Here is a 12,426-nt window from a genome sequence, read left to right on the forward strand (position 1 = left end):
AGGCAATATAAAATGTACCAAGCTGTATCTGAGGACTGTCTTTTGATCTAATAGAAACTAGGCGGATGGGAAACTATACAGGATTTTTAGTAAATCTATGTATCTATCTTTTTAAAGTATATCTGTATTTAAGTAGACCTGCACTTTAAATGTCCATGCCTTCTAGTGTAGCAGAGAGGGTGCATTTGTTACTTTCTATGCAATATCACCTTAGTATGCTTACACTACTCTAGCTGACTATAGTGTGATAAAGTGCAGAACAGGAACATGAAAAACACCAATGTGCATGTAGCCATTGGGGGAGATTTACAAAAGCTAGTGCACACGAAATCTGGTGTGGCTGTGCATTATAACCAATCAGCTTTTAGGTTTTATTATCAAAGCCTAATTGAACAAGTTAGAAGCTGATTGGTTACTATGCATAGCTGCACCAGATTCTGTGTGCACCAGTTTTAGTAAATCTTCCCCATTGTGTCAAACAAAATTAAAAGCTTTAAATAAAAATATAGCATTAGATCTGATTATTGCAAATGTTCCAAGTTAAAAATGTACAAAAATTTACTAAAACGTAATTTCCTAGATCATCTTCTACGAGGATAGAAACTTCCAGGGTCGCTCCTATGAGTGCAACTCTGAATGCCCAGACCTGTCCTCATACTTCAGACGCTGCAACTCCATCCGTGTAGAAAGTGGAAACTGGATCCTGTATGAACATACCAACTACAGAGGACACCAGTATTTCCTTCACAGGGGAGAATATCCTGACTTTCAGCAATGGATGGGCTACAATGACTCCATTAAATCTTGTCGTCTGAGCCCCCAGGTAATATTTGATAGTTTTGTCAGCTGCTGTTTATTAAAGGTTTGTCAAGTTGTAAAAATACCTAAACTCGTAGAACATAGTTATATTATTGGTTTGGATGGTTTATTTCGATTTATGGACTCTAGCAGTTCAGATTCTGACCGTAATGATATTATGTCCTTTTCACATTAAATTGTTCAAACCCAAATTTGCTTATAAATGGATGTTAATATATTAATGGTTTGCTTTATTTATAAATGGTATTCACATGGAGGCAGCTGTATATGCTCATTACATATGCTGCTTCAGTTTCCTTTGTGGTTTGCTGTTCCTCCACTACAAGTCTACTCAAGTCTTTCTTAGTTACTTACTTTTGTAGTTGATGGGTGGTAGCCAGAGATCATGTGATCTGGGCTTACTAACCTGTTAGTTAGGAAACAGCATTTTTGTTGGTTTGTCAATGCTGGCATCAACTTATTGATTAAATAGAAGTGAATTTTAATAACATTTTAATTACTCTATTACTTTTTTTACAATTAAAGTATACTATGATGTTTTTGGAAGTGTAATTAAATGTTAACTATTGTCTTTTATTAACACAGCATCAAGGTTCATTTAGGGTTAGAATTTATGAGAGAGAAGACTTCAGAGGTCAAATGATGGAATTCACTGAAGATTGTCCTCATGTTTATGAAAGATTCCGCTATCATGACATCTATTCTGTCCAAATACAAGATGGATACTGGATGTTCTATGAGGAACCTAACTACAGGGGACGTCAATATTACCTGAGACCTGGAGAGTACAGAAGATACACTGAATGGGGAGCCACTAGCCCCAAAATTGGCTCCTTCAAACGTGTTCAATATTTCTACTAGAGAAGCATTACATTCAAATAAGTGCAATCAATAATTTGAACAATGTTCTTATTTCATAGTTGACTCTTGCATTAGTTATATCTTTAGCAAAAGAATGCTCATTTACTGTAAATAAACTCATTTAAATACCCCAATCTGAGTACACAGGGATTATTTTAAGTCATTCACATTTGATGGTGGGAAGAAATTTTAGGGGTGAGGACTGGTTAAAAAATTAGTAGAAGACAACTATAAGGAGGGCAGATAGAGAGAGGGAAAAAAGAACTTAAGAGAAAGAACTTAACAAAAAAAGCTTATAAATTACTGGTGTTCAAAGAGTCAGCAAGCTATGGAATACAAGTTGTAAGTCCCTTAAAGTGGTGTTCCGGCCGAAATTATACTTTTTAAATAAAAATACCCCTATAATACACAAGCTTAATGTATTCTAGTAAAGTTAGTCTGTAAACTAAGGTCTGTTTTGTTAGTTTGTAGCAGTAGTTTGTTATTTTATAAACTTACAGCAGGCCGTGGCCATCTTAAGTGTGGGCATCTGAAGCCAGACTGTATTTCTTCCTGGATCTCATCCTTGCAGATCTCACACATGCTCATTGCAGCACAAGCAGTGTAATAGGTTTCAGGTCAGGTTTCCATAGCAATGGCAGTGTCAGAGGAAGTTGCCACCCCTTCCCTGAAGGCATTGCAAACAGGAAATGATGCGATGAGCCACGGCTAGGGAGGAGGAAGTGGAAAAATGAATACAGCAGATATACAGTAGGTGCTGAGAAAAAAATTTAAAAATATCCAATTCATTTACAGTGCACAGTTTAGTGAGGGATGCTGAAGAGTTGTAAAAGTTGGTGGAACTCCACTTTAACACCTCCATTTTAGTACAAGACCTGCCCTGTTCTACATATCATTTTTAAATCATTACAGGCTTTTATGTGTTACACTGGTCAGTTTTTTAAGTAACAAGCAGCTCAGCCACACTCTTCAGCATTCAAAAATCTGAAGGAGTGGAACATCTGGCTGATGTTTAGATACTTTTTAAGTTTAGTTGCATCTTAGTTTAATTTTCACTTTCCAAATTTTGCAAATAATTTCTCCACTACTAATTTTGAGGTCTGGTTTTCTTAGATTTTAAATGTACAGAATTGGCATACTAAATAGTGCAGCACAAATAAGGATCGCAGACCCAGAGCATGCACATTCTAAAATAAGTCACCAGTGATAGCCTGACATGAGTCTATCCTTCCTGATTTCCCACTGTGCTTATTGTATTTTAATAGCCAGCCCCACCAGCTGTTAATATGCCCGAACAGTGAATCGGACAAAATCCATACGGTGTATTGCCAGTTTTAAGCCATACAGACAAAAAAATGATCAGTCAGAAAGCTAAGTGCAGTTAACATATAGAGTATATACAGAATTTGTTTATCTGATCTGTTTGCAATTCAAAAATATTCCATTTGAAATTAACTAATGTGTCACACAATGGATGACGTGAAAATATTCTATGACCAACTGAATAAGACCTTTCAATCTCCATTTATCTGACTGATGAATGATGAAGGTAACTGTTATTCACAAACAGAATAAATCGTTGATGCGAGTAAGAGTTAAATTATGCCTATATTGGGATCAACATTTGTTTATGGTTTATGTGGGTGGGATAACCAGTAAATAGAACTGAATTTGAACTCTTAGGTTGGCCATGGAGACTTTTTATTTCCAACAGTCCATTAAACATACACCAGTCTTCAAGTGCTCTAGAATAGGGGTTAATTCATGCCAGGTAATGAGCTGCTTCTCACACTCACACTCACACTTAAAGGGTCTTCTACTAGCTACTACATTAATGGAAATATTTGGAGAGGAGGTAACAGGGACTTCTCCAATTAAGTCCTATTTCTTCCACGGAAATGTATAGAGACTATTGCGGTACCTCATAAATGCATACAACGTGGATAAAATTTCAATTTATTCAAGAAGTAAACATATTAAAAACAACCATATATAGACATCGATATGGATTAATAACAAGACAAATTTCACAATGATATTGATTGGGATAACAGTTAACAACGCCTACAGGGGTAAGTGAAGGTAGGTTTGTACGTGCTTATGAACGTGACCTCGACAGTTTCGCGGTCAAGCCGCTTCTTCAGGAGGCGTCCAAGTGCACTTTTTCTACAAGTGAAATAATCAGCATTATAAATACAAAACATACATAGGGGAAGGGGGACAAAAGAAAAAGACATAACACTGGAGTAATTAATCAACGATTTATTAGCGTGTTTGCACTCACCACCCACTGTCCCTTAGGACTGAAACAGCACTTGTGAGATGCCCTCATCGGGCGTTCCCCCGGGGGCGAGCAAGAGGGGTTTTTTGTTTTCCAAAGTAAACTGGTGTATGTAAAAATAGAAATGAATAATGATTATAATTTCTCAAAAATGTTGTTGTGGCCACCACCGTGAGTAGGGTGGAAACACTGGTGGGGAGTGGGGGGGGGGGAGGGAGGAAGGGGGGGAGAAGGAAGGGAGGGAAAGGGGGGAGGGGAACAGGGGAGAAACAAAACAAACGAGATGAGAGGGAAAAAGTACATAAGAAAGGAAGGACAAAAGGGGGAGGGGCAAAGGAAGAGGGAAAGAGAGGGGGAGGAAAAAAAGGGGAAAGAGAAAGAGGGGGGAAAAAGGAGGGGAAGAAGGGGAAAACGGGGGGAAGAAACAGAGGCGAAGGGAGAAGGAAAAGAGGAGGGGGGGCTAAGTGAGGGAAAAAAGGAAAGGGGGAGGGGGGGAAAGAGGGGGGGAAAGGGGGAGAAGGGGAGGGATAGAGAGGGGAAGGGGGGAGGGGAGGGAGGAAAGGGAGAATCGTGACCAGGAAATTGAGAAGGAATGAATAACCCGCCACACTGGTGCAATTGAAATTAATAGAGAAAATTAAAATTGGGCAAAACCCACCGATTTTGTCTTCAAACCAAGAAGATCAAAAGTTGCTAACACCCAGCGGTAATGCTTGATGGCCAAATGACCTCTTTTAGCAGTTATTTCAATCAGCTATAAGCCACCCAAGGAAACCTTAAGGAGAAAAGTATGGCAATGCAATGAGGTTATGATTGCAAAGTGCTATAGCCATGGGAACCTCTAGGAGAAGGTGCATCCAGGCTTAGACATAATGTGGCTTAAAGAGTTACAATGTAACAACAAAGTGAAATAACACATGCAAAAGTTGACACAGCTGCACACCCCAAAATGCATTGCAAAATTAGTGGAAAAGTTTCCCCAGGGGGGCTTTAAAGCAGCAAAATATTTTTGAAACAATGTTTAGTAACCATGTTTGGTAAAAATATTGTTTAATTCGGACATAGAATGCATTACATAGATACAATCAATATCACATAAAATTACAGTAGTCGACACAAGCAACAACAAAGGACCACCTCCCATGGCAATCAATTCATTAAAAAAGTTCTAATTGTACAGTTACATTTTAACAATACTATCCATGTGAATCCCCATGAATACCCCAATGCATTTCGACCCTTTTTCCTTTTCTGGTCTTCTTCAGGGGGTTTTTAAATTCTAGAGAGATACATCAAAAAATTCCATTAGGATTTTCTACAATATACAAAACATGATAGATCATTTCGTGATATTTTGAAAGTCTTGAAAGTACATCTCCATACATATGGAGAAGTACTTACCATTTGGGAATAGGAAAGTGGGCTTGTGTCGCATAGTTTGAATTAATAAAAACCGTTACGTGCGGTGGTCCCACAATGTTTGCTCATTCCCTCTGTCACCTCTGGGCGTGTCCGTAGTCCACGGGGCTTACAAGGAGCCACACATTTGGACCCAGTGGGGAAGGTGTAGGGCGAGGCACCTGTAATTTGATATATGTAAAAATTAGTATGTCGTCAGTGGGTGTCGGGTGGGTGTTCCATATGGTCCTATATAGCCAGACTGCTTGATATTCGAAACAATTTAATAGGGCGGTCTCGACTAATAATATCCCTATTGCTCATATTTTAATATTTTTGGATCTAAATTGTGATATGTGAATATTTGATAGGTTGAACTAAGTGTATGGAGTGCTTGATGAAAAAAATCACTTTAAACCAGCTCTATATTTTCATGCCTCACCTTACAAAGGTGATGATGCTGGGTGGTAGGGTAGTTTATGAAAAAAAAACGAATTGATTGGATCTATGTGATAAAGTGTAACATAAGTAGAATGTTATTGATGAGTGCCATAAGGATGGGGTCTGTGTAATGAAATATAGCATAAATAAAGTGTTATTGATGTGTGCCAAAAAACAAACGTGTGAAAAAAAAAAATGTAACAAACATGTGGAAAAAGGGGAAAGAACTAAGAAGGCTAGTGATGTGTGATGGTGAAAACAATCTATACAAGGTGAAATAATGCGAAGTGCCTAATAAAGGAATATCTAAGGTTATAAACAAGTGGTAAAAATGATAATACTGTTATTATTACTTATTATTGGACTATGTGTATAAGATGTCAATGTGATAAATGTATTGAGAAACCTAAATCATAAAAAAATATATGAATATATTCCATACTATGTGAGCTGTGGCTGGCAGGACATATCCAGTACAAGCACTTACTTGTTGGTTCTGACCCTTCCTGCATGTGTTGGCAGCCATCCAGGGGTCATCTGAAGATCCTCAGGTAGCTGCACCTTTATTTAATAGAGTTAATTGCCTCTTGATCACAGGTGCTCATCTCCACCCCACATCCTCCCCCTGCAACTGGAGACCCAACCGCAGATTGGCGGTAATAGCGTGGCCCCCTCGGCGTTCCGGAAGGCGATGCCCCGACAACAGCCGTCAGCCCCGACGCAATATGCGTGACGTCGTAACGTTTCATGCATGCGCAGGTCAAACCTCGCACGTGCGAAACCCCTAAACGTCCGGGGTGATCCAGGAACGCCGCCGGCACGGAGAGGAGCTCCCTCCAGTGGCCCAAACGAGAATGGGTCCCACCGTGGAAGCACATGTGTGGGGAGACGCCGGACAACCGCGTCTCCCCACCGTGCCGGGAAGCCGAGTGGAAAAGAGGGACCAGCCCAAAGGCGACAAGAGAGACGTGGCGCTCCATGCAGGACGCACATCATAAATGATGTGTGTACCGAAAGGCAACCAGGATTATTAAAATTGTATTTGTTGGTGTGTAGTATATTGATGCGATTTGTTATCTAATTTGAAAAGTATATTGATGCAATTTTAATTTGAAGAGCTAAAGGTATATTAGATCCCACCAATCCAAATGAAACAAAAAGGAGGGAGAAATATTGTCTATTTCACCCGTGGAGTTTATTCCTCCTAGACTTGGCTACCTTGCTCTGTCTATTTTGACCGATTAACGGTTCCCTTAAGTTTAGGCTAATTCTGCCCATTGCAGATCCCTTCCTGTATAACCTAAATAGGTAACTGAAAGGGAAATTATCTGCTGTGTTTTCAAAGGATTGGGATATACCTCTACTCTTATTGCAACTCGCACGTGTTAGAAGGGGAACGGGTGTTTAACCACCCAAAAGAAGAACAACAAAGTGAAGTAACACATGCAAAAGTTGACACAGCTGCACACCCCAAAATGCATTGCATGTATGGAGATGTACTTTCAAGACTTTCAAAATATCACAAAATGATCTATCATGTTTTGTATATTGTAGAAAATCCTAATGGAATTTTTTGATGTATCTCTCTAGAATTTAAAACCCCCCCGAAGAAGACCAGAAAAGGAAAAAGGGTCGAAATGCATTGGGGTATTCAAGGGGATTCACATGGATAGTATTGTTAAAATGTAACTGTACAATTAGAACTTTTTTAATGAATTGATTGCCATGGGAGATGGTCCTTTGTTGTTGCTTGTGTCGACTACTGGAATTTTATGTGATATTGATTGTATCTATGTAATGCATTCTATGTCCGAATTAACCACTTAACAACCGGCCCATAGCCAAATGACGGCTACAGGGCGGTTGTTTAACTCTGGGAGGACGTCCAGGGACGTCCTCCCAGAATTCTGCTCTCGCGCGCCCCCTAGGGCGCGCACTCGAGAGCATCCGTGATCGCCGGGTCCACAGGACCCGGCGCATCACAGATCCCGGTAAATGGCGGCTAATCGCGGCCGTTTACCATGTGATCGCTCCGTCAAATGACGGAGCGATCACATGTAAACAAACCGGCGTCATCTGATGACGCCGGTTCCTCTCCTCCCCCTCTCCTCACCTCCTGTGTACCGATCGGTACACAGTGACCGAAGAGGCGGATGGATGGATGGCTGCAGCGTTGTGGGCTGCATCTGTAGTGCCCACAGCGCTGCACAGTGACATCCAGCCATCCATCCATCCATGCTCAGCCATCCCTACTACTCTGCATGCCCTGCAATGCTGTGCAATACTCTGCAATTCCCTCTGCAATACCCCGCAATACTCTGCCATACCCTGCAATACCCCGCAATACTCTGCCATACCCTGCAATACCCCGCAATACTCTGCCATACCCTGCAATACCCCGCAATACTCTGCCATACCCTGCAATACCCCGCAATACTCTGCCATACCCCGCAATACTCTGCCATACCCTGCAATACCCCGCAATACTCTGCCATACCCTGCAATACTCTGCCATACCCCGCAATACTCTGCCATACCCCGCAATACTCTGCCATACCCTGGAATACCCCGCAATACTCTGCCATACCCCGCAATACTCTGCCATACCCTGCAATACCCCGAAATACTCTGCCATACCCTGCAATACCCTGAAATACTCTGCCATACCCTGCAATACCCTGAAATACCCCGCAATACTCTGCCATACCCTGCAATACCCTGAAATACCCCGCAATACTCTGCCATACCCCGCAATACTCTGCCATACCCCGCAATACTCTGCCATACCCCACAATACTCTGCCATACCCCACAATACTCTGCCATACCCCGCAATACTCTGCCATACCCCGCAATACTCTGCCAATACCCCGCAATACTCTGCCATACCCTGCAATACTCTGCCATACCCTGCAATACCCCGCAATACTCTGCCATACCCTGGAATACCCCGCAATACTCTGCCATACCCTGCAATACCCTGAAATACCCTGAAATATCCCACAATACCCAGCCATACTCTGCAATACTCAGTGATACCCAGCCATACTCTGCCATACCCAGCCATGCTCTGCAATACCCCACAAAAATCTGCAATACTCTGCCATAACCCGCAATACTCTGCCATACCCAGCCATACTCTGCCATACCCAGCCATACTCTGCCATACCCAGCCATACTCTGCCATACCCAGCCATACTCTGCAATACTCGGTGATACCCAGCCATACTCTGCCATACCCAGTCATACTCGGCGATACTCTGCAATACCCAGCCATGCTCAGCCGTACCCAGCCTCTATATGTGGCCAGGCTGTGGAAGTCTCACACATGTGGTATCGCCGTACTCAGGAATAGTAGGAGAATCTATTTTGGGGGGTCATTTTTGGTATATACATGCTATGTGTTAGAAATATTGTATAAATGGACAACTTTGTGTTAAAAAAAAAAAATGCGTTTTAACCACTTCCCGCCTTCCGTCATACGACGTCCTCGACTTTGAGCGGGGATATCTGAATGATGGGTGCAGCTACAGGCATCATTCAGATATCATCTTTTTCAGCCGGCGATTCCCTACACCATAAGAATGATCGTAGCGGCTGTTACACTGCTTGATCGTTCTTACGGGAGGCGAGAGGGGACGCCCCCCCTCCCGCCGCCCTCCGGTGCTTCTACCGACTCACCGCTATGATCGAAGCCAGGATCTTTTTTTTTTTTTTTTTTTTTTTTTTTATTTCAGGAACAGCCTAGAGGTGAGATGTGGGGTCTTATTGACCCCATATCTCACTGTAAAGAGGACCTGTCATGCCATATTCCTATTACAAGGGATGTTTACATTCCTTGTAATAGGAATAAAAGTGATCAAAAAATTTTTTTTTTTGGAAAAAAGTGTCAAACTAAAATAAATAAAGTAAAATGAACAATAAAAAAAAATAAAAATTTTTTAAAGCGCCCCTGTCCGTGTGCTTGCATGCAGAAGCGAACGCATACGTAAGTCCCGCCCACATATGAAAATGGTGTTCAAACCACACATGTGAGGTATCGCTGCGATCGGTAGAGCGAGAGCAATAATTTTGGCCCTAGACCTCCTCTGTAACTCAAAATTTGTAACCAGTAAAAAATTTTAAAACGTCGCCTATGGGGATTTTTAAGTGGTGAAGTTTGGCGCCATTCCACAAGCGTGTGCAATTTTGAAAGGTGACATGTTAGGTATCTATTAACTCGGCGTAACTTCATCTTTCATATTATGCAAAAACATTGGGCTAACCTTACTGTTTTGTTTTTTTTTAAAGCAAAAAACATTTTTTTTTCCAAAAAAAACGCGTTCCAAAAATTGCTGCGCAAATATCGTGCGAGATAAAAAGTTGCAATGACCGCTATTGTATTCTCTAGGGTCTTTGCTAAAAAAACATATATAATGTTTTGGGGTTCTATGTAATTTTCTAGCAAATAAATGATGATTTTTACATGTAGGAGAGAAATGTCAGAATTGGCCTGGGCACTCCAGAACGCCTGAAGGTGCTCCCCTGCATGTTGGGCCTCTGTATGTGGCCACGCTGTGTAAAAGTCTCACACATGTGGTATCGCCATACTCGGGAGTAATAGCAGAATGTGTTTTGGGGTGTAATTTGTGGTATGCATATGCTGTGTGTGAGAAATAACCTGCTAATATGACAATTTTGTGAAAAAAAAAAAAAGAAAAAAAAAAAACTTGATTTTGCAAAGAATTGTGGGAAAAAATGACAACTTCAAAAAACTCATCATGCATCTTTCTAAATACCTTGGAATGTCTTCTTTCCAAAAAGGGGTCATTTGGGGGGTATTTGTACTTTTCTGGCATGTTAGGGTCTCAAGAAATGAGATAGGCCGTCAGTACTTCAGGTGTGATCAATTTTCAGATATTGGTACCATAGCTTGTGGACGCTATAACTTTCACAAAGACCAAATAATATACACTAATTTGGGTTATTTTTACCAAAGATATGTAGCGGTATAAATTTTGGCCAAAATATATGAAGAAAAATTACTAATTTTCAAAATTTTATAACAGAAACGAAGAAAAATTTATTTTTTTACAGATTTTTCGGTCTTTTTTCTTTTATAGCGCAAAAAATAAAGAACCCAGCGGTGATTAAATACCACCAAAAGAAAGCTCTATTTGTGTGAAAAAAAGGACAAAAAATTCATATAGATACAGTGTTGCATGACTGAGTAATTGTCATTCAAAATGTGAGAGCACCAAAAGCTGAAAATTGGTCTGGTTATTAAGGGGGTTTAAGTGCCCAGTGGTCAAGTGGTTAAACAATATTTTTACCAAACATGGTTACTAAACATTGTTTCAAAAATATTTTGCTGCTTTAAAGCCCCCCCCCGGGGAAACCTTTCCACTAATTTTTTAAAGAGTTACAATGTGGCCCTTATAGGGCTGGTTACTTACTTTTGGTCTGTCTGGACCCAAGGAACCCTTAAGGAGAAAAGTATGGCAATGCAATGAGGTTATGATTGCAAAGTGCTATAGCCATGGGAACCTCTAGGAGGAGGTGCATCCAGGCTTAGACATAATGTGGCTTAAAGAATTACAATGTGGCCCTTATAGGGCTGGTTACTTACTTTTGGTCTGTCTGGTGATCGTGACCCGCTGGGTGTGGATGTAATGCCATCCCTGTCAGGCAGATCTGATGTCTGCCTTTTAAACCCCCAACCCGGAAGACGAGCGGCGCTGTGAACGTCAGACGCCGCCGTCACCGGGTCTTGCTCCCCACTAGTGCGCATGTGCGGAATAAAATCTGACGCATGCGCCTAGCCCCGATATTCATGACGCATTAAGCATCATTGTCGGGAGGCAGGGGCTAGGTTCGCCTGTTGGGGAAACCCCGCCCACTGCCGGGAAGACGCATGCTCGCCATTTGGGGGAGAATAAACTCCTCACACCGTTATAAGGGGAGGAGAGTGCAACACATGATATAACAATACATTTAACATGATTGAGCTGCATTAAGGAATATCAGAGGAGGTATTGCGTCCAGCCCGGAGATGACATTTTGCTCACTGGTGTGGACGCAAACCTTCTCACATAACACATATAAATCAAATGTACATATTTACAGCAGCATTTCAAAACCAATATTGAAACACAATGTTTAACAGGCCAAAAAAAGGGTATAGATATAGTACATAAAAAAATGATACATAAATCTCTCTTTACAAAAACAATGGGGTTTGTTGCATCTGGAGCAACATACCCGGGGCACTGCGGAGTCCTGAAGGGACAAAGGGAAAAAGGGGAATTTGGGGAAGAGAAGGAGGGAAGAGAGATAGGAGGGAAGAGAAATGGGAGGGAGGAGGGGGGGGGGCAGGGGAGGAAGGGAAAAAGAAGCAGGAGGGGGGAAAAGGAAAGGGAGGAAGAACATGAGGGGGGGAAAAAGGGAGGAATGAAAGTGGAGAGGGGGGGGAGAAAAAAGGAAAGGGAGGGAGAAAAGAAAAAAGGGGGAGAAAGCAAGAGGAGGAAGGGGGAAAAAGGAGGAAGGGATAGAGGGGAGAGAGGATGCGGGGGAGGTATGAAAGGGGGGGAGATCTCCCCCCTCCCCCTCCCTCCCCTCCCCCCCTTTCATACCTCCCCCACATCCTCT

The 12,426-nt window shown here is 41.7% G+C and overlaps 1 pseudogene; it reads left to right on the forward strand.

The window, feature by feature from the left end:
- The first annotated feature begins 574 nt into the window (after nt 1-574).
- LOC141147746 (gamma-crystallin-3-like) lies at nt 575-1,797 on the forward strand (annotated as a pseudogene).
- Nucleotides 1,798-12,426: the final 10,629 nt, after the last annotated feature.

Source organism: Aquarana catesbeiana, linkage group LG06 (assembly GCF_042186555.1).
Source record: "Aquarana catesbeiana isolate 2022-GZ linkage group LG06, ASM4218655v1, whole genome shotgun sequence".
Classification (NCBI taxonomy): domain Eukaryota; kingdom Metazoa; phylum Chordata; class Amphibia; order Anura; family Ranidae; genus Aquarana; species Aquarana catesbeiana.